Raw genomic sequence first — 23,968 nt, 5'->3', positions numbered from 1 at the left:
TTTAAATACTTCTTTTGACAACGACAGTTGGGTACAGGCTTCTCTCCCAATTAAATTAGGAGGCCTCGGTATTCGTACACTTACTGATATTTGTATACCAGCTTTTTTATCTTCAGTCTTTGGCGTTATTGACTTCATCAAATTTATTTTCCCTATTTACAGTGATGCTGTCGACATTTGCTATGTTCCTGAAGCTTTAAATAAGTGGTACGAAAAAACGAATAAATTTGCTCCTCCCCAGAATCCAGCCATTCAAAAAGCCTGGGATGAGATTATTGCAGGTCAAATACTTGATTCTCTTATATCCTCTTTCACATCTGACAAGGACATCGCTCGTATTAAAGCTCTCCAAGAGAAGGAATCTGGATCTTGGCTCCATGCTCTGCCTTCCTCCTATGTTGGTACCTTGATGGACGGTAAATCTTTCCAAATCGCTACTGCATTGCGTCTGGGCTGCAAAATTTGCCATGTACACCAATGTATATGCGGAGAGACTGTGGATTCCTTTGGACATCATGCCTTAAGCTGTGCCAGAAGTAAAGGTCGCATTCATAGGCATTCTGCTATTAATAACATCATTAGTAGATCTTTAACCTCCTGTGACATTCCAACTCTTCTTGAACCATCTGGTATTAGCCTGTCGGATGGTAAACGACCTGACGGCTTGACATGAATTCCTTGGTCCAAAGGTAAATCACTCATCTGGGATTTTACATGTGTAGATACATTAGCCCTTTCCCATTTAAAATCGTCTGTCAATTGTGCCGGATCTGCTGCTGAATCCGCTTATCATGCTAAACGACGCAAATATGAACATTTAACATCAAATTACATCTTCGTCGCTTTTGCAGTTGAGACCTTTGGTCCGTGGTGTAGAGACGCTAAAGATCTACTCACCCAAATTGGTGCACGCCTACTGTCCCGTACTGGCGATCCTAGATGTATCAATTTCCTTCGTCAACACATTGGAATAGCGGTTCAGCGAGGGAATGCTGCCTCCATCCTGGGATCATTTCCTAACTCTGTTTCGTTAGAAGAGATCTTTCTCATTTAATGTGTAGCGTACCTGCTTGAGCATGGGTAGAAAGTTCACAAGAACAAAACTTCCATGAAGAAAGGAGGGAGGATGTCCGATCTTTAATGAAGCCATGGTCGAGAATATCCACAAGGCGAGGTGCTCCCCATCAGCAACATGAAGATCAACTCTATGTCTGAGTTACGGCGGCTGGCCGGCGTCAAGAGCATGGGCGATGCGGAATGCCCCACGCTGCTGGACATCGAGATCTGCAGCGAGCAGGACGACCCCAGGCAGCGTCCCAACTTCGGCGTCAAGTGCAAGATCTTCGAACTGGACGCTTGCCAAGGCATCGGAAAGGTGTGTCTGGTGTACATGGACAAGAGCGAGTGCGATTCCGATCTAAAACGAGAGGACCCCAAGATCTGGCTGCTGGACAGAAGTTTCGAGTGGCAATACCTGGCTGCAGACTTCACGCAGTACTTCCGCATGATGCTGGTACACCAGAGTCTCCCCCAGTGGCAGTTCAAATTCACGCCCATGGACCTAACACCGTGGGCTGAGCAAATGTTCGTGTTGAACGCACCGCATCTGCTCCAATCTGATGTGAATAACCCACTCACACAGAACGTGGACTGGTGTGACATGCCGTATAACCACCTCGACCCTGCGATCTTCAAGACGAGAGCGAAGAGCTCCAAGAAGAAGGCAGACGCAGCCAAGATCAAGCCATCCTGAGAAACTCTGCGGGTGTACGAGTCATAACAGAGCGGCAGAAACAACTTCTGTAATACGAGTATTACACTAATATTCGTGTTTATTTAGAAATTTCATGACTTTCCGTTTCAGTGTTTACAAAAAATAAAAACTCAAGAAGTTAATATATTATTAGCAGTATATAGGAAATGTTACAGTGTAAAAAGAGTGCTATAGCTATCACTAAGATCCAGAATGTTATCATTTACTTATATCTATTATATTTTCAAATGCAGCTTTGTTTTTACTTAGTGGAAAATTAGGTTATTGTAAGTTTTAAGTCGTTTTCTCCTGAATTATTTTCATAGTTGCATTTAAAACTATAAATGTAAGTGCCATTTTCTCCAAATTAAATTAAACTTGGTATAAATTATACCCGTTCAACTTTAGTATTCAATTTAAACGTCCTTCCATTTTCTCCATAAATTTCTGGCACTCGTTTAATTTAAATGCAGGGATGTAGTGGAGGTGGGGCAGAGCTCCGGCACAGATTTGGAATTTTAAAATAATCTGTTTTGACACCATAGTACTTTTCCAGCTAACGATACCTTAGTTAATGTCAGAATATTTACACACATTTTCTGTGCTTCCTTTAGAATTTCGAAACAAGTTCGGAAGTAGAAGGTCGCGAGACCACTAGGAGCAAAGGAGGGGTGTGTAGTGAGGGATGGGGAAGGAGTCAGTGACAGGACAACCACCAAATTAACTTTAGTGCCCCTTCGCGAACTGGTCACATTCCTAGTTCACTTTCGCTTCGTATCGTATTTCATTACTTTGCTCGTCTTTGTACAATACAGAAGATTGTCTGTGGTGTTACTTACCGAAATATGTTGTGTTTTTTTCCAGTTATTTTACGAAGTGAATTTTAAACTTTCCAAGAAGGTAAAAAAAAAACATAAAGAGCTCCGGCACTGTAAAGTTTGGGACTACAACCCTGTTTAAACGACAGCCCACCCGTTTAAACTAATGTTGGCTCTATATGCTGAAGGCTCTCTCACTTCGAGCCCGTACCTTGGATGTAGCATGACTGATTTAAATGACCCTCAAACCAGCTTCACATTCTAATGTATACAGTCCGAAGCTTGAGTTGTTAGGGTACTAGGAACAATAGACTGTGCCGGTACTATTTCGCATTGTCTGTGATGAGGCGATAGTAGCGGTCCTAGTGGTTAGCAACTATCTATGGATGCATATTCCCTACGTATTGAGCTTCGTGACTGTATATACTATAATATATTAGACTGTGCCAGCTTAACTGTGAGATTCTGCTTTTTCCGTATAGTTGGCGCTGACATCACACCACCTACACAGTGAACCACCTATACCAACTAGCAGTCGAGAAATAAAATACATATAATTTTAATGCATCTAGGTAAATTGGACATATTAAATAATAAGTCTGTCATTATATGTAATGTCTAGATTCTAGTTTTTCTTTATAATGAGACGTTGACCACATTAACACTTAAAGTGATATGTAATGATTTGATAGGGCTGAAAATGAAAAGAAATAAAACCATATCTCTGTATATTGTATAGGAAGATTAAATGAATTTGATACATATTTTTTAATGCATTGCATTATTTTATAATATAATTTATTGTATATTTAACAAAAATTATTACAGCTAGTTTATCATTGAGAAATAAGGAAAAGCTGTTAACTTGAATTTATTGGAAGCAAAGCCGTTACTGAATTACGTAACAAGGTAGGCGATGTTTGGATCCTGTGTTTCAACTCTTATATTATGTATATATTTTCATTTTATTATTATTATTATTATTATTATTATTATTATTATTATTATCGACGAATTTTTGCTTATGCCAGAATCCGTGAATAAAAGTGGAACTAATCGCCGACGGACTCAGAAAAACAGAACAGGGAAATTCGTTCAGTAATAATCCCTATTGGCTGGCTCACTTGTGTTGGCTGTAATGAAGGAAGAGCTCAACAATAAGCTTTATCAGAACTGGCCAATCAGAGCTAAGTAAGCCAATGACGCGTCATTTAGTTTCAACATGCCAGCTGTTTATAAATATTCGTTGCTATAATCAAAGTAAATGAAGAATAAATTCAACGGTGTACTAGTTTTATAGATATGCCTAAATTATTTATATCCATGTGAAGAGTTGTGTGGCATCATTCGATCTACTATTTGCTGAATTACCATTTTGTGACATTTCTAACAATCCACAAACACAAGTAAGCATTATGTATGTACATTAAATGTAAACAGTTCAGTAATGGAAGCAATTAGAAATCAGTAGAGGAGTGACGACGCATTAAAGGCATTTCATATTATCTTGAATATCTTGGAAAGCATTCTCGATTCCATTTTTCTCTGATAAGCTAGATCGTATAATCCATGTCTTGTGACATCTGCATTATCTTATGGAATAGGTATGTGGATCCATTTTAATATAAAAATTAACTTCCTTTAATATTATTCTTTTCTCGTTGAAAATCACCTTTCCAATGAATTTTAAGAAAATAACTTTCAGCTTTTAACGAGTTCGGTAACCCACCAAGTTATACACACCTGATGTACTCAGAACCTTAGTAGGCCTAATTATAAAATATATACTTTCTCCAGTTGTTATTTTATTATACTATCTTAGAAAATAAATACAATGCATATTTCATATAATTAGTTACTTTCTGTGATTGAAATTCAATACTAATATAATAAAATTATTATATAAGCACAGACATATTTAAATTTACAACATAACTGTACTAATGAGACAGGGAAATAAAATCCCTAACTCCAATAAACCAAATTTTACAGGAGAGAGAAAAAACTTACCATTTCTCTTACTAACTTTAAATGTTATACATTTATATATTAATATTGTGTAAAATTACATTCTTTATCAATTGAATACTTCAAAATCTAAATTTTTACATTATCTTACGCTACAATTTGAAATAAACACTGCTGGAGTTAGTGGTTTTCTGACTTCCACAGTGTATGAATTAAGGAAAGTGAATAAATATGAGCCATGTGAAGAAAAAAAGATAAGTATATCATAATTCCGTTATGTAATATTGGAATATACGAGAAAATGGAAGTTTATTATTAAGATTAACATTGCTACATCTGTGCTTCAGTGGCTGGCCATGATAATATCTTTGAAAAATATTGGAGTGCAAGAGGTCAAAATGACTTTATTGTCAAACGCCTGGCATTAGAAAACAACAACAATATTTTTTTTAAATTTCAAATGGCCTATGTGAGACAGAAAATCACAAATTACCATAAAGCACATCAAAATACACAAATAAAACCAAAAACAATATTAAAATGTTAACACAGTCTCATTCATGTTACACATTCTGTTTTTTTCTCTCACTCTCATGTTCTTCTTGTGCATCTAGATTCTAGATTATTACTGTCCGCAAAGAGAGTTTGGTAATTCATCCTACTTTCCTCAGAAATAAACTGCATTAAATTTTGCAAGTCCTTTTGCTTTCTTCTTTCAATGGCAATGCTGAATTGTACTTTAGTTGACTGGGGAACAATGCATCGGTATTGGATTTCTGGAAGTTAATCGACTCGATATTGTGCCTTTAATAGTCTTATTTACATGGATTTCATAGATTTTTATGACATTCTGAATATTGTATCATATCACTTTACTCAGCTGGTTGAGCGATAGTTTTGCCACCTACCGGGAAATTAAGCTTGGAATGCAAAAACTTTCTTATTTCATGGAGTAAGAGGAGTTCTGACTTCCACGAGTTTTAAAACAGCCCCCAGAATGCAGATGAATGTCGAAATTAGTGTATTCTTGCCTTCCACGCATGCGGGATAAACTAAAAAGCATCATCCAGCCCATAACTCAATTTTGTAAAAAATTGGAGTTAGTGGGTTTTTGATCTCCCTGTCTCAATTAAAATGAAGTGGGATTTTTATATGTCATTGTGATCACACTATATTACATTAAAATATTTGTGTACCAATACTAATATTTTATAGAACACAGTTACAGTACTGGTATTCATTTCATCAGTAGTATTCTATATAATTGTGATTGTGTTATAATATATTATAGGCCTATCTAATGCTACACTCGCACAAGGGACGTCAGATGTAATAAAATAATTTTGTACAGCATTTGCACTATGAAAATTAACAGCTCTGAGTAAGCTCCACGGTAAAACACTAATTTCTACTTCATTTTTATTGTATTTTTGGTCCAGAACAAAATACTTGTCTTTTACGACAACTTGAGGTTACAAAAGTTGTGTATAAACATTTTCACTTACCATTACATTTCAGTTCAGTGAAAGGAAGTATTTCAACATTGTAACTACTTCACAATTCAATAATATAACTTAACAAATGTCTATCTAATTAATATGCAAACATTATTATACAGTATTCAATTTATCATTATGAACATTATCTTTCACTTTCCTCTATTAAGAATGTTATTTTGCCAGGTGACACATTCAGCATCTGAAACTAAATAATCAACTAATTTGTCTCTCAGTTCAAGTAATGGAACGGAGAAAAATTCTCTTCGGCACCGGGATTTGAACCTGGGTTTTCAGCTCTACGTGCTGATGCTTTATCCACTAAGCCACACCGGATACCGATCCCGGTGTCGGACAGAAGCATCAGCAAGTAGAGCTGAAAACCTGGGTTCAAATCCCGGTGCTGGAGAGAATTTTTCTCCGTTCCATTACTCTTTCATTCTGTCCGACACCGGGATGGGTATCCAGTGTGGCTTAGTGGATAAAGCATCAGCACGTAGAGCTGAAAACCCGGGTTCAAGTCCTGGTGCCGGAGAGAATTTTTCTCCGTTCCATTACTCTTTCATCTTATGATGACACAGAATATCTGCATGGAAATATCATATGTACTTCGGTACATTAAAATAATATATAAGCACAATGTAGCTTTAGCTATAGCTTCTGTTGTTTGTACAGATCAAGATAAGGACTGTCTGTACACTCTTCACTGGCTTGCAAGAATACCAAAACTATTTTCGATCGTTCTTCTTGCCCTCGATAGTCTATAATTGAAAATGTTTTTTTTACCCAAATATTTACCTGGGCATGGCCTCATCATGTATTCCCTTAATGGAAAATCCTCGTCTTCTACGAAGAAATGGGGCATTGTTATGTCACTACAGCTCATGCATTATGTCCAGACACTCCTCCACTCTTCCTACAGAGTTGCGCAGGAGATTGGATGAGTCTATTTACGAATTATAGGAGAATGGATTAGCCTTTGCCTTGAACTCGGTAGACATACACCCGACCTTCCCTTCTACTCCTACCCCTTCCACGGAAACGTTGTTTCCCTACTGTGCATTGCGAATATCTTGACAGAATGCATGAGCTGTACTAGGAAGTATAGAAGAAGCAATGGTAAAGTACGCTGTTCTAATGCACGTCCCATGACCTTATTTTAGCCTAAATATTCCTGCATTGTTTTCTGATCCTCATGCACCTAGGCCCTATATCAGCCCAAATGAACTTGTAATCTGAGTAACAACATGCCAGCAACACTAAACTAAAATGTTGTTTAAAATTATTGTAAAGGTTCCCGAATGGGGTGGACATTTAATTTCAACACGCTTTCCGTCAATTGCCCCTGGAGTTTTAGGGAAGTTTCATTTTCTGAAAAATCTTTTGCTGATTGTTATTCATTCTTCATATAATGATGGTTTAAGTACAAAGGGCAGAATACTTCCCAAATTGTTTGAGAAATCTACACTTGAAATACCAACTCTAAATTCCCAGCTTAAATTTAGAAATGACCCTCCATGTGCCAAATATTTAAGTGTCATTGCTAAGCAAAGTTCTGGACACAAAAATTCCCCGGCGACTTCGCTTCAACAGTTTAGGATTCACAAGTGATAATAGTTTATTGAATATTAATGTGGTTCCATCCGTGTGTACTTGAACATTTCCTGGTCATTTACTTCCATGTGTTGAACTATGGTAGCAAAAGCACCATGCTGATTTCGTTCTTTGTTTATTGGGCGAATCCCCCATCTGGAATATAAACAATACTAAATCATATACAGTTAATATAAATATATGGCTAAACTAGTGCTTACAGTAAGTTACAGTATGTGCAGGGCCACTGACAGAATTTATGGGCCCCTATGCAATACTGTACTCAGACCCCCGTTGAAAAAAGTAACAATTACAAGTTACCAGTTATTCTAACCATAATAATTATTTGCAAAATAAATAAGAGATAACCCCATACATAGATACGAACTTAAAAATATACACTTTTATTACATTGAAAACTTTTAGCAAAACTTCACATTAGCACAATATAGCCTATTATATTCATAAAACATTATTCCTAAACAGCTGTAATTTCTAACTTGCAGTCCGACATCAACAAACAACTCTCCTTGAATTCACTGATGCAGAATCATCAATCATATCACCAAAATTTAAAGACCTAGCAAGATCGTTCTCCAGACTAAGGAGGCCAAGGTCACTCAGACGTTCTTGACACAGTGTTTATCTGAATAGAATTTTTATTTCCTTCATTTTGCTGAAAGATCTTTCAGCATCAGCAACTGGCACAGGAATTTTATAGAATATTGTAATGGTTATACAAATATTTGGAAATCAACTGTACAGTTTTAATTTCCTCAGACTATTTAGGAGATTCATAGGTTTCAGTGGGGCTGGCCCTAAATTAGAGGCCTGAATTGATTTTAAATATTTCAGCTCATCATGTTCTCATTGTTAATGTCGCCATAATATTTTTCACGCAGTCTAGCACTCATATTAATATCTTCCAATTTTTTCTTTCTGTCCTTATGCTTCTCAGGTCCCGACTTATGCCTGTACTTGTCCATTGTGCAGTTAAACTATAACCGGTAATACTAATAAACAGAATTCACTAGACAAACGACAACGAAAGTTTCGACACGAAACATACAATGTACTGAAAAGGAAACGTATCCTGCGACTTTGGTTTGGGAGACTCCACTAACATATTGCTGTGGGCCAGCGGTTGGTAGTTAAAAAGGACAAGCCAATAAATAATTGAACGTGTTCGGTACAAGTGACGGGAAGATAGTTCAGGCAAATGTAGGGGCCCTCAATTGTCGTGTCGATGAATGTTAATGCGGGAAACCGATATTCTATTATATAAAAGTAAAATATTTATATATGAAGTGGTAATTTGTATTAATTCTACTATTGTTGAGTTAATATGTCAAATTTATGTAACAAATGTTACAAAATTTTATAGTACCCATATGTATCTACGAATAATTATTCATGATATTAAAAAGTAATCAGACTCACTTAATCTGACGGGCCTTTACTGCTCACGGGCCCATATGCACTCTCCCTCTTTGCTCCCTCTTCTCGGCGGCCCTGAATTTATGTGTAACAAGTATAACATGATACACACAAAATAAAGTACCGGTAAATAATGATAAATATATTTTTTGTTAAGAAAAAATTCAGGGTATGCGACACATCACCCACACCCATGCACGCTACGCCCCTGGTAGCGCTACTTCCGGTTTATTATGGGAAATGGTACTACCACCAACCGATTCTTTACATAGGTTCTGGTTATCAAAATTTTTTTATGAACAACCAATATCATATAGGTTTTGAGAAAAAAGGCTCATACAGGTGGTCTGAAACACCCGGTACGTGGAATTATCACTGCATGAACACATGGATTCATTCACAGAACAACGCTTAACATTAATATAGGGGTGTAGTATTATGTGACAGGTTAGATTAGATTTGATTAGGTGTATAGTATTATCTGAGAGGTTAGGTTTAGTTTGATTAGGTGTGTAGTATTATCTACGTTGGTGACACTGAAACCAACTGTCGCATTAAGGAAATATGACTGTATACTTCATTCACGCACGACGATTTTCGTACATAAGTAAGGTACGTATTTAGGGTGGGTTGGGTGGATATACAGCTCTCCCAGTAATCACATCAATTTATAATAATCAATACTATAAATCCAAGGCATTTTCAAGGTATTGTTGCAAGTTCCTATAGTGGCCGGGACATAAGTAACCTTCAACTAAATAAATTCCTGTTCTAGGTTATGCTTTTCGAGCATGTTTAAATTAAAATGCGCAGTACAAATTCATTGTGTTAACAAAAAAATGTTTATTGTGATATCAGGGATGATAACTAATCTATTTTGACATGGGAGGAGTGCAGCCTTAGGGTTCATATTCGTTAAAAGGTATTTAATATCTCTCTAATATACTGTAGCCAAACTTCATTGTTTAATCTTATCATTGTGTCTCATTCATTTTAGATTTCCATTCAGCAGACCACACATTCTGCATCAATGGGTAGCTGCAGTTAAAAGGTAAAAGTGGACTCCCACAAAAAACAGTTCTTTTGTGTAGTGAACATTTCACAAAAGAAAGTTACGAAGCTCAGCTGTCATCAGGTAGATGGTACTTAAAGGAAGATGCAGTGCACGAGTTATTTAAGGGGAGAAGAGGTATTTTTTAAAACTATTTTCCTATTTGGTGTAAAATATTAATTTTTTGTGTGTAGAGAGCTCATAGCTGTAGCAACTCAACCAAATATAAATATTTTGAAAAAAAAAAAAGTCGGGGGGGGGGCCAAATTTGAAAAAAATATATCCAATGTAGGATTGTACTAAAACCGATATATCTAAACCGTTTTTAAAGATAGATTCAAACGGTTTTTTGCAATGTATTTGCAAAAGCATGTTCTACAAACTGTCTGTAACAGAATTTTGATATTAGTCCCTACGTTTGTAAAATAAATAATCAAAATTTAATAACAATTTTCTGATTTCCTTTCTTGCAAACAAACGGACGTAATTTTAAAATGAAATAAATTAACAAAATTCTGTTACAGAGAAAAGTTTCCTAATCATCTAAAGAATATGTGTTATAAATTTGAAAAAAATATACCCAATGCAGGATTGTATTAAAACTGATATATCTAAACCGTTTTTAAAGATAGATTCAAACTGTTTTTTGCAATGTATTTGCAAAAGCATGTTCTACAAACTGTCTGTAACAGAATTTTGATATTAGTCCCTACGTTTGTAAAATAAACAATTAAAATTCAATAACAATTTTCTGATTTCCTTTCTTGTAAACAAACGGACGTAATTTTAAAATGAAATAAATTAACAAAATTCTGTTACAGAGAAAAGTTTCCTAATCATCTAAAGAATATGTGTTATAAATTTCATGCATGTATCTTTAATAGTTCAGAAATTATATCCATTTTTGTCTGGCAATGTAGCAAAAAAAAAAATGAAGTTACTGGAAACCGATAAAAGCGGGCGTGTGATTTAAAAATCCATAAAGCAGGAAGTTTAAAAAGGACGTCTCAACATCCGATAAGGGCACAAATACCCACAATGTGTTATGCTATGCATTCCACACATATCAAAGAGTATTTTAAGGAAAATTTTTTTTTTTTTTTTGAAAATTTAATTTACCGGAAACAACAATAAAAGTTGGCGAGTGATTTAAAAATCCATAATGCAGGAAGTTTAAAAATGGCGACTCAACATGCGATAAGGGCACAAATACCCGCAAAATGTTATGCTATGCATTCCACACATATCACGAGTATCTTAAAGACTTTTTTCTTAATTTACTCATTTTTCACCAAAAAATACCATCCTCTCCCCTTAACTATCCATAACGAATGCATAAAGTTGTAAAAAGGAGAAGGCCTCTTATTCGGAATACTTCAGTTGTACCAGAGAAGATAAATACCTTTCTCATTGTTCTTACGTTTTTATATAGCCTAATGCAACAGTCTTGTTATTTTGAGTATTGGCTCTTCATGAAGGTTAGAGAGAGTCTCATAGCCTACTGTTACATAACATTGCTCACATCAAATTTTTTTTATATTACAGAAATTAAGAACTATCCAGGACTCAGTACATTCTAACTCAAATCATGAAAATGATGCCAGTTCATCAGACACACTAACAATGTCAAGTGACAGACCACCTACAGCTGCACCAGAAAGCCCCAAGAAACAGATTGAAAAGAAAAGTGAAGACACAGCAGCAAAAATTGCAATGCAAGAATGTTAGGATTACAACAATGAAGGAACTACTTAAAGAACTAAAGAGTAAGACTAACACTGCACCTGAAGTAAATATTGTTACATAATTATTTTAGTGAATTTCCATTAAAACTATTACAAAATGAAGTCATAATAAAGATGTAAAAAAGAATGGTGTCAGGTACACCGAAGCTATCAAGCAATTTCTCTTACTCTTTTACTCTTTATTTTTATTCACCTAAAGCTTGTAGATAAGTTATGTTAGAACTATGTTTAAATTGCCTCACCCAAATAGACTGAATAGTTACTTATCTAAATTTAAATGTGAGCCAGGTTTCATAAATGAGGTGTGTGAATATATGAAAGCTAATATTTCAGAAAAACCATGGCTTAAAGACTGCACACTTATAATTGATTATTGATTCTATGTCACTGAGAAAACAAATTCATTGGGACACTACACATTCGCGGTACTCTGGTTATGTTGAATTAGCTGGACTTGTAGACGAGAAAGATGTATTAGCTACAGAAGCATTGGTGTTTATGACAATTTCGATTAAACATAATTTTAAATGTCCTGTTGCATATTTTTTTTACTGACAAAGTAAATTCTAATGTCCAGGCACAGATTTTGAATATATGCTTAACTAAATTGCATGTAATAGATATTAAAATATGATCAATTACTTGTGATGGTTTATATGCCAATATCACCACCCTCACTGCTTTAGGATGCAATTTTTCTGCTCATGACTTGAAATGTTACTTTGTACATCCAAACATGGGTAAGGTTTGACTCTTGTCATATAGCAAAATTAGGTAAGGGTTGTTTAGCAGAGAAGTCCTCTTTGACGTGAGAGAAAGGTTCAATACAATGGAAGTATATTCCATGTTGAATCTTTCGTACTCTACTTTTAACACTTTAATATAAATAATTGATTAAAAGGCGATCTTACTCGTGTTAATTATGTAAGCATGTGTGGCTTACAGCTGCTTCGGTGTTACTTGACACCATCCTCAGAGCCTACTAGATCTCGGTGCTACCTCAACTTCGCTGCCTGTTGTGTGGGTGCGTTCGTGTGATGAAGAGTTGTGTCAAATAGTGTGTGTGTTCTGAAATTGATTTGTGTGTTGAGAATTTGATTAGGGTGTGTTTTAGTGTGTCTGTATATTTCATATTGTTCTAGTGTGTTGAGTTTTTGGTTTTTGGGTTGTATGTATAGGATTTCCATGTCTGTATTTATGTTATTGTATGTGTGGTTAGCATTAGTTATGTGTTCGGCATATGTAGATGTATTGTGTCCTCTGGTTATTGCTTTAATGTGTTCTTTGTGTCGAGTTTGGAATGATCTGCCTGTGTGTCCAATGTAGAAACTGTCGCAACTATTGCATGTGAGTTTGTATATGCCTGTGTGGTTGTATTTATTTGTTTGTGTTGTTTGTGTGTTGAGATGTCTTTTTAGTGTGTTTTCTTTTCTGTATGCTATGTTGTATTTTTGTTTTCTGAATGAGGATGCGATCTTGTGTGTGTTTTTGTTTTCGTATGTTAGTGTGATGTATTTCTTGTGTTCTTGTGTTTGTGTTGTGTTTTGTGTTTGTTGAGTTTTTATTTTGTCTTCCTTATAATGTTTATTAGGTTTGGGTTGTAACTATTTTCTTGTGCTATGTATTTGATTGTGTTCACTTCTTCATTGTAGTGTTGTTGGCTCATGGGTATGTTGAGTAATCTGTGTACCTTTGTCCTGAATGCAGAATGTTTGTGTTGTGTGGGGTCATTATGAATTTACATGAGATACAAGAATAGAAAGGGTTAAAATTTGCTAATAAACTCTCGGGCGCCCATGTAAACTGGAGAAATCAGAATGTTAGATTAGCTGTGCAAACTTTTAAGTCCTACCGTCGCTGATGCTATTGATTACACTGGCCAACACACATTTTGGTGCCTCCAATGTCCGACCTGTTCCTAAGTATATTCAACTCGCTGATTCCAAAAATGGCACCAGTTTTTCCCTATCAGCTCTAGTTCTTGAGATACAGCATAAATGCCATGTACCTCTATTCACTCTAGTCGGTCGTCAAAATTCAATATATTTTGTGGTATTGTTTTAATTAATCTCTTTGTAGCATAACAGAAACAGATTAAAAATTATAATAAACGTGAAATACACTAAATTTAATCATTTGAAACGAAAAGCACGAGTTTCAGATACAAATATTCCAATCATTCAATACAAAAGTGGCTCCTTTTGTAGTAGGACTTCCAAGTGTGGGATCTGCCAGGACAATCATGCATAATGTTCCAACAGTAATCTGTCATCATGTGTGCATCCCGTCTTCCTTGGTATTTGTCTCCTATTGTTTTTATTTATTAGTGAAATCTTTCACCCGGTTCTTCGCTTAAGTCACCAAGATTCTCTGGAAAATGATCTAAGTGAATGTGCAGAATATGAACTTTAATGCTAATTTTACATTCAAGTCTGTTGAAATGAAAGAACATCTCTTCTAATTTAGTATAGTTGCCTGCTTGTTGCCAAGTAAGTTTTCACAAGAACAAATAAAGATCAGGCACAAGATTAGATTTCATTAATTGATTCTATGAAATGTGGTCATTTATGAGCTATCTGATCGTTGACCATCGAAAATTTATGCTTCAATTTTTCCGTCGTAAGTCCAGGCATTTTATGCTTTATGTATTCAAAACACGAAACATTTTTATTCACAGCCTTTAATTTATATTTTATGTGTAATGGTGACAGAATGATTCTGTCTCGCGCTATCAAAGGTGCATTTATAACAATGTACTCTCTAACCACAATATCTTTCCTTGGAGGCCAATCCTTTTTTATCCAATGAATATGTTTGGCCCTACTGTCCCAAAGGCATAGAAAGTAAGGATATTCTGACTAGCCACTTCGTTGACTAAGAAGAAAATGAACCATCTTCAAGTCTGCATAGATGCTTGTGGTAATTTACTTATTTATTTATTCTTAATTAGCTAGTGAATACAAAACTTTTCACATTTAATACAGTTATAACAAAGTCAAGCATAATACAAATTGTATCAATTAATTTTTGTTCTTAATTTCGAGATTTTCCTAACACATTGTAAGATGTATTTGTGATTTTATAGCACCGTCAAACGGGGTGATACCGAAAATTAGTGGCTTTTTGTGTTTCAGTGTTGGTAGAAGCTTGCTGCTGAGACTTTCTCTTTCATTTCCAATATATTTGTAATATTTATTACATTACTCTACATGCTTCTGCATTCAAAAGTCAGAGTTATTACATTTACTGCTCAGACATTATCAGTAAACAGTGAAGCTAATGAATTTTTCGTACTGAATACGTCGCTATTGTACAAAACATTTTTCGTATACTGTGGGAAATGTCATATTACAATTTCTTACGCTTGTGGAGTGTCGCCTTCGTGGATCTATGATCTTCCATGGAGCAGATTCCCTGTTTCTCCAGATATTCCTCTATCTTCAGGTTATCCGTGCTCTCAACTACCACAGAATGCCAGAGTTTCTGGAACTCATCGTCCACAGGCAGAGCTGCTGTCTTGTTTGTGAAGAACACAATCTTCTTCTTGTCAATCGGTCGCGAGATGTATAATGATCTCATTCTGCAGAGCCTTGAGGGTTTTATTACAATGTGGCAAAGATTCCTGAACGTCTTCCAACAGAATTCCTTCAAGACTCTTCAAGTCTTGTTGCGTCAACAAACGCAGTTGATTCCGGTAGTAGGCCAATATTTTGAATTTTAAAAATAAAATATTTCCTCCAAAGCCAGTGTTTGAGGGAATGTCCCCATAACACTGGCAGCATTCCCACGCTGGATAGCAATAGCGATTCTTTGTCTCAAGAAATCAGTCGACCTGGAATCTCCATTGAACGCTTGCAACTTTTTCCCGATGTCTGAAACCAGCATTTTAGCCTCTGAGCACCAAGGTCCCAACGTCTCAACAACAAAAACAGAACAAGTATCTGTCCTGGAGATCCCGATACTTATTCCTTTTGATGCTCACTGCGGATGTTGCAGCAGAACAGCAACTTTGGAGGTGGCAGGCAAATGGGATGGTGCTAAAGTGTCAACACAAGCGGCATCCTGTAGCAGAGATTTTCCATGAGACCAGGGTATCAAGGTCAATCCATCTGGTCTTTTTCCATCAGAAAGGCAGATTCCAATACGTTCCAGGATTGATGGAAAATCAGCAGAGACAAGTGCCCTTTTAATGATGTCATTTAATTGAAAGTGCCTGGAAAATCTCCCGGTATTTTTGGGGCAACTTAAGCCATGGTGACCATAGGGGTCAACAGTGGCTCCACAAAGACATTTATGTGGGAAACAAATCTTGGACCCGAGTCTTAAGGCGACAGCAATTTTAAAGGACATATTGTCCATTAATGTGCCTATATTGGAAGATGGTATTGTCTGAAGCCAAGACCCTGATTCCTTCTGTCGTATTGCATGGTATCTAGCTTGATCGACCTCAGACGATGACGACGCTAGTAGAGCCTGGTAGATATCAGAGGCATGGATGTGGTCCCATTGTTTCTGAATATCACGAGAAGCTGGGAGGTTGTTGTTTCCTGTAATGCTGAACCATTTCTCCAAAGCCTCATTCACATAACAGATCCTGATTTCATCACCTTAATTGAGAGAATGGACTTGACGAAATCAAGGACTCCATATGCAGAAGCCAAGAAAGCATGAGACAAACATCACTCACATTCCGGATTCCAATACCTCCAAAGGCAATAGGCAGAGTGGCTAAAATCCAATTGTTATCTTCAAGACGTATACTGAGAATCGATTCCAGACAGTTTCTCAGTAGATCATCAGTCTCTTGAAGTAGGGATGGAAAAAGCCATAATGGAGTGGTGCGAAGAAAATATGTTAATTTAGGAATTAAATAACAGTTCTTTAAGAGAAAGTACGCTGTATGTGTGGAAAGAGATTGCAGACCATCAAACAGTTGCTTCATAATTTCAAGCTTTTCACGCATACTTGACTCTACAGTGGGAAGAAAAATGAGAGATCCAAGGAGAGTCAAATTAGATCGAGATACTACCTTAATCCCTGGAGCTATATTATTGAATGCGGACACTACAGTATCGTCTTGTGTAGAGCATAAGTATAATTCGCATTTTTCAGGATTAATCTCCAACCCAATGGATCTACAGGAATCTATAAGTTTTTCAAGATCGGAAAGGACCATATCTGGATCCCCTCCCAAAGAACCGTCATCCAGGTAAAAGAGGTTCAAGGTACTATTCAATGGGTAATGACAGAATTCAGGGTTAGACTAAATAGCAGTGGACCTATCGGATCACCTTGTTGGACTTGTCTGCGATGAAATGATGTCAGAATTGTAATACAGGTTAGATGGGTTTCTATACGCTTGCCACAAGAATGCATAGAGTTGAGGGATCTTGCTCTTAACAAGTTCAAGCATTGTGTCTCTTTCAAGGCAATTAAATGCATTTCTAAAATCGATCTTAAGAAGAACATTTTGACTGCCTTCATTCTGATTTAGAAATGAACGTACCGAGTGAATGATGGCTTCACATCCTTCACTGGTGCCAAAACCAAGCTGCTGAGGGCGCAAATGTTTACTAACTTTCTCCTTAACAGAAGTGCAAGCTAACTTAGCCGATAATCTGCGAAAGGTATTCCAACTGTGATTGGACGTATCCCGCCATTTTTCTTTTTGATGGCAATTAAAGATGCTCCATATAAAAGAGGACAGATTTCAGGATTAACTTTACCAGCCAACATTAGATTACATAATCTAGTAATAGCATTTAGGAGTCTCCTACCAAAATCTCCAGCAGATTTGGATGTGAGATCTTTTAAATGTTGGGGACGAATCCCATCAATACCAGATGCAGAGCCATTAGGAAAGGTTTTTATTCCTTGCAAAACCATATCTTGAGATACAGACAAACACACTTCATCGGTGGTAGGAGGATCTGGAAATGCCACGGGCCGTGATGGTGGAGGGTGTTTTTGTACTAAAGCCTCTTGTGTAACTCGTGAAGCACGAGCTACTCCTGAATCAGAAGATAGAATTCGAACAGCTCCCTTTATATCACTGTCTGCCACTTTAGCTTCAACAATGCGTGACCTAGAAAGTGTAGACTTATTCTTACAGGGAGGAACTTCCAGTGTAAAATCATTAATGTTCTCTTTGATTTTAGACACTAAAGATTTGTCAGAGTTCTTCTTTGATCGAACATGTATCCGAAGGGCGATATATGCAAAAAGCAGAAGCTCTTGCCAACATTCTTCACTATTTTCGGAAATACATTTATCAATAAGTTGAGTCAATTTTTCTGCCGCAAAGCTTCTAGCTCCTTTAGGAATTCTTCTTAAAACTCTTGTATTGAGTTTACAATTAGCAATCTTTTGATGGAAAAACTCAAAAGAAGTATTTTCTGAATTTAACAGAAGGTCGTCAGGAGGTTCATTGGGATGAGCCCTAGCCCAGTGTATTCACAGTCCTTTCAAGCCTTTGTAAGATTTAGCATCACTGCCAGTGCAAATGGGGCATGAGACTAATTCGACATAATTAGGGGCTGAGATATTATGGGTCCCACCTTTTGATGAACAAGATGGACAGAGCCAGGGGGAGTTAGCCTCACCAAGGACTTTTACTTCATCACTGCATAAATAGACACAGCTACCATGGAACCAGCACTTATACTCTACACATAAAATTAAATTATATTCTTCACAAGTTCTACGATTATCGCAGAGTAGGCATTTAATGGATTCACTGGCATTCATGAACGAAGATATGAATCAGGTTAAATAAAACAAACATACAGCAATGTGTTGCTAACGAATATCAATAAACTCTTGTAGAATGAAAATGTCAATATTTCATTAACCTACTTAATAGTTCAATTCACGAACACATCCACAATTACAGTTCACAATTAATTATGCCATATAAATTCAAGAGATTAACTTCCTATTCAACGTGGGAAGATAGGAAAAGCGTTGCTAACGAAAATAATTAAACACACACGAATGAATAAAATGACCAGATGTCAATAAAATATTTAGTAATTTAAAATATTTGGTAATTTATCTTTTCCAACACTAAAGAGAAGACATTGTACTCTTCTTTCATCATACTGTAGTGACCGATTGCAATGGAGGTATATTTGTTGCCATTGTTTAAAAGAACACATTTCAAACTACGTTTTGAACTGTCAATTAAAAGAAGTCATTCACTAGGGGTATATTCTGATACACCCATTTTCTTCAGAAGGCCTCTGAAGTTGCTGTAGAATACTATGTTTTTGTCTTCAGTAAAAAAGAAAGAAAGCGGCAAATCTCTTTCTCTCCTTTGGTAAAATATGATTTCCATTCCAGGCTAAAGTACATTCTTTTTCTTTAGTCTGGAGGCCAGCAATTCAGAAGACTCCTTAGAAAGATTTAGTCCCTAATCAGGTCACTCAACTCTTTCTGGTCAAAGCGTTCATATGAGAAGCTGTTTAAAAATCACTGTAGCTGCGCCACTTACTTTACCTTGTGCTATATCAGATATATAAGATCCATACTCTGAGAACCGTGGTAACTCATGGCAGGGTGGAATTGAGGACCATTTTTGCAAAACTTGCTAAGTGAAAAAACTAAATTTTACAGGAGAGACAAAACACTACTGGGTGTTCATTTCAAAGTGTGTCATGACGTCACTGTTGTTGGGTCACCGATTTGAAGCGAGTTTCAGCTTATATGTTAGAGAAGTTGCCTATTATTTAAGGCGTTCTTCAATCTGAACTTGAGAACGTGTACGGTATAACTTGAACGTCGTAGCAACAGATGGCGGTCTGTACAGTCTGTGTGCTACCATAACCTCTTTCGAACTGTGTTTTTCGCCGGCAAGTCGTACGCAGGGTATTTGTTATCATTGGTTGCATACGGTAACATTCCACAACACAAATCAAATGCTCCGTGTTCATGTTGACCGTCGAAGTTAATGTCAACAAATACGTAAGTAATCGTCTTAACCCTCTCCCCATATCCCGACAGTACGTATTTCCAAACAGTTCACATTCCTGCCACTACTGGCGTTACCGTACGTATCGGTACGTACTCTTCAGAATGAACGCCGTACTTGCTAGGCAACTTCTCTGCCTCTTAGGTTATACACCTCTGCGGAAATGTAGGAAGATTGAATTCTCTAGGCTCATCGGCTAGCCACATGACGGCATACAGCGAGCCATGACACATTTTGAACTGAACACCCAGTATATAAGCAAGTTTTGCTGTATCTCTCACTTATAGCAGAAAGCAAGTTTTAAAAAAACGATCACACTTTGACACATTACAATGAAGAGAAATAACCCAATTTTACTAAGACGCCTTGAACATCATGTAGAGGCCTGCCTTATGTTAACGAATCCATCAAAATCTCAATTTTGAAAATTTTGCAGTTAGCAAGTTTCGCAAAAACGGTCCTCAATTGTAAAAGATGCGAGTAAGACACAGATCTCATAGCTAAAGGTGATCAGGATATGATTATTTCAATTGAGTTCTGTGATATTAGCAATAAAAAATAAGCCATCAAAATGATTTTTTGGTTCCAGGAAAACCATTTAGATGTTTTTACAGATAATTTTGTAAGAAAACAGAATTATGATATAGGTACCGGTATACTATATAATTATTAATTAACAATATCTAAGAAACTAGAGCTGATATGGCCTAGCTAATGTGATTTTCTGAATCAGCACATCAACTAACCCTAAGAACAGGTGTAAAAACCAAGGCACCAAGAAAAAAGTTATTTTTTTGTTGGCCTGTGTTATTTAAGGATGATTAGTCATGAGTCTTTTCAGGGTTTTGAAGCAACAATTGAATTTATAAGATACAGGGACAGATTGCTCGACATTTTAAATTCCAGGAACCCTTTCTCTTCTTGTTATAAAAAGTTACTATCATTGAATAATGAAAACTATTGGAAAGAATTATTTCATGAATCTAAAATCATTGATGATTGATGGTATTCCACTATTGCCGCATCCAAGAAAAATGTTTGTATTAGGATATATTGTCTGTATCACTTCTATTGAAAACATTGCCATTGGTATTTTGAAAAGACAAGATGATTCTTTAAAATATTTATTAACATATAAATTTTGCCAGGACCACCTTGAATTACTTTTTTCATGCATCCGGGCAAGAGGTGGGAGGAATAATAATCCTAACACGCTCCAATTCAAGTGGGCACTGAGAAAATTATTGTTCAGAAATGCTGTTACTGCTAGTGGTAACTGCCTAAATATGGAGCACTCAAACATAGAGTCAGTGCTGGAGTTTAATAGTAATAACAGAATCTTAACTCAAACTTCTACATCATGTGATCTTAGCAGTGATACAGACATTATCCAGCTTGTAAACAGTTTAGATTCACACACTTTAAGTAGCTTCCAAGAAAATATATTATGTTACATTGCTGGCAGTATACTTAAAAAACTTCTTGAGTAAATTAACTGTGAACACTGTCAGGTAATGTGTGTTAATCAACAAACATTTCAAAGCATCACAATTACACCATGTTGCCTTGCATTTTTCAATTTCATAAATTTGTATCCTATCAAGGAGTGGACTTATAGATCTGTCAGATGATGTGTTTGTGATTGTAGACATGTTGAGAAAGCTTTTCAGATTTACATTATTCAACAGAATATGATAAGTACCATATGTGAAATATTGATAAGTACATTACTGATACTTGCTTTGTCATACAAAAACTGCTGAGTTTAGGTAAGCCTCCATTTACTTCCTTCCATCCTCCTACAGAAGAACTGAGGTATGAAAATACCCACGAAATAAAAATTATAAAGGCAGTCATTCAAATGTTTAAGGAGTTAGGTACCCTACAGCTTACAGCAGTAAAATTTTGGAAATATTCAACATTTTTTTCCTCCATTACTATATCTTGTACAATAATAAAAATTAGTATGTGTAAAACACTGTCCTTCTGCTATATGAAAAAATATTTTTATGATTTAAAAAAATATTTACATTTTTTTTTTTTTTTTTTTCAAAATTCAGTTCACTGTGCAGTGATGAAGCGTTTCCCACATAACTAAAAAACTAGCCAACATTCTGTGATGAAATTTTTTGTGTGTATTTATGCATGTCATATCTACAATATGATGCAAGATCATTTCTCTACCTTTGATGGATTGTCTGATAAAAAATAAATCCGTTTAAAAAATGGTCAAATATCAATACTTTCTTCTAACACACAATAAAAAAATATTATTTATTAAGGGATGTAGTTGAAAGAGCAATAAAATAAAAAGAGAGAACATGATCAAGTTAACATGTTTATGAGTTATGAGGGAAACGCTTCATCATTGCGCAGTAAATTGAATTTTGCAAAAAAAAAAAAAAAGAAATAATAATAATAATAATAATAATAATTTTTTTAAATCGTGAAAATTTTTTTTTTTTTCATATAGCAGAGAACAGTGTTTTACACATACCAATTTTCATTATTGTACAAGATACAGTAATGGAGGAAAAAAATGTTGAATATTTCCAAAAATTTTACTGCTGTAAGCTGTACCTAACCCCTTAAACACTGGCTTAAAACATTTTGCTAAAAAGTTCACATTGAAGGTTGCTAATGGAAATGCCACCGCCATAAGGAGCAAATTAACAAAACAGATATTGTTCCAACATGTGTATCTTTGTGGAATAATAGCATTTTAACTATATCTATACAGATTTTGTGTTAGATATTAACAAATAAAATGCATTGTGATATTTTGAATAGTATATTTTTCTCCTTATATTGTCTGTGTATTGATTTAATGTAAGGCTATTGTAAAACCCAAATTCCTTTCAAGAATGAGTCCTTATTTAAGTGGATTATAATGTCAAATTGTTTGTAAGATGTATTAAAAATAATTTCTTGATCTTTAAAGATTTTGAAGAGTGTCTAAACTGTATGTGTGAAATATCTCAGAGCAGTTTCAAAATAAATTAACTGATGAAGTATATGTGAAGCTGAATATTGCCCCTCAGACCAGACATGACTAGTCGCACAGTTCTTATGTTACAGTGCTCCATCCAGTTTATCTTATAAGTCTATGGGTTATCCTCACTGTCTACATTCCCTGCCACTTGATAGCACTGAGACATGAATCATTTGCCTCCCTTATCGTAAACTTTCCAGTATTGTTGTTAAAGAGTATATGCTTAAACTGCATGCTGGTGCTATTTCTGTCGCCAACAGAAATATAACACTGCTTTGTGAGACTACAACACTTGAGAGATAGCAACTGATAAGAATGCAGGTCGGTCTTGAACTGATTGAGAGGTAATGCAAGTGTCAGTGTTGCCACATGTATAATATTCTCAATATCACTTTTCATATTATGCATGGTGCCTCGAAAAACCCCACAACACAGTTTGAGGGTTATGCATTTCTTTTAAACAGATTTTTTTGTTTCCCCAAATCGTTGTACTTCGTGACTTAAGGGTTTTCTCAAAAAACCAAGTCAATTGCTTTCGAGTGAGCACACCTAAACTTTTATATTTATATATTTATGCAATAGAGAAGAAAACAAATTATTGTATGCACATCGGAAAGCATTTCAGTGAGATTTTTGTCATGCTCCTGAAGTGGTATGTGAATGTATGTAAGCCACTGAAAATAACACTATTAATTCTAAAATATATGTCTCTCAAAATATTGTTGTTCATGTTCAGAAATGTGTTATTGCGAAATTGTATCTATGTAATCATGTTGCCGATGTAGTATGTTAAGCATTGTAGAAAGAGCAATCTCTTAATTCCTAAAATAATATGTCTCTTAGAATATTATTGTTCATGTCAAACAATGACTTCTCGTGAAATTATACTGTACCTTTCTCTATTCTGTATATAAAATAAAAAATAATGTAATTAATATCATCTGAATTTGTAAGATTTGTAAGATTAGAATTTGTAAGATTTCTAAAGTCATATTAAAAAAAAAAAAGATATAATACAGTATAAGCAAGCATACAGCAGTCAAGGGGTAAACAAATCTTCCAATTTAAATAATTTAATTATTTAATGAAATTATATATACGTATATAGGCCTATTGATTCTTGGTACGACCGACAGAGAGAAATTT

The 23,968-nt window shown here is 35.6% G+C and overlaps 1 long non-coding RNA gene across 2 annotated transcripts; it reads left to right on the top strand.

Moving 5' to 3' along the window:
- The first annotated feature begins 3,761 nt into the window (after window positions 1–3,761).
- LOC138697381 (uncharacterized) lies at window positions 3,762–23,762 on the top strand. 2 transcript variants are annotated; one of them, XR_011331574.1, is made up of 3 exons: window positions 3,762–3,977; window positions 10,063–10,116; window positions 11,662–23,762. It is a non-coding gene; the product is annotated as an uncharacterized lncRNA (long non-coding RNA). The 2 variants fall into 2 exon arrangements; XR_011331573.1 differs by lacking the exon at window positions 3,762–3,977 and having other exon boundaries at window positions 9,021–10,116.
- Window positions 23,763–23,968: the final 206 nt, after the last annotated feature.

Source organism: Periplaneta americana, chromosome 1, assembly GCF_040183065.1.
Source record: "Periplaneta americana isolate PAMFEO1 chromosome 1, P.americana_PAMFEO1_priV1, whole genome shotgun sequence".
Classification (NCBI taxonomy): domain Eukaryota; kingdom Metazoa; phylum Arthropoda; class Insecta; order Blattodea; family Blattidae; genus Periplaneta; species Periplaneta americana.
The sequence above is the reverse complement of the archived record's forward strand: the minus strand, read 5'-3'. Positions and strand labels throughout refer to the sequence as shown.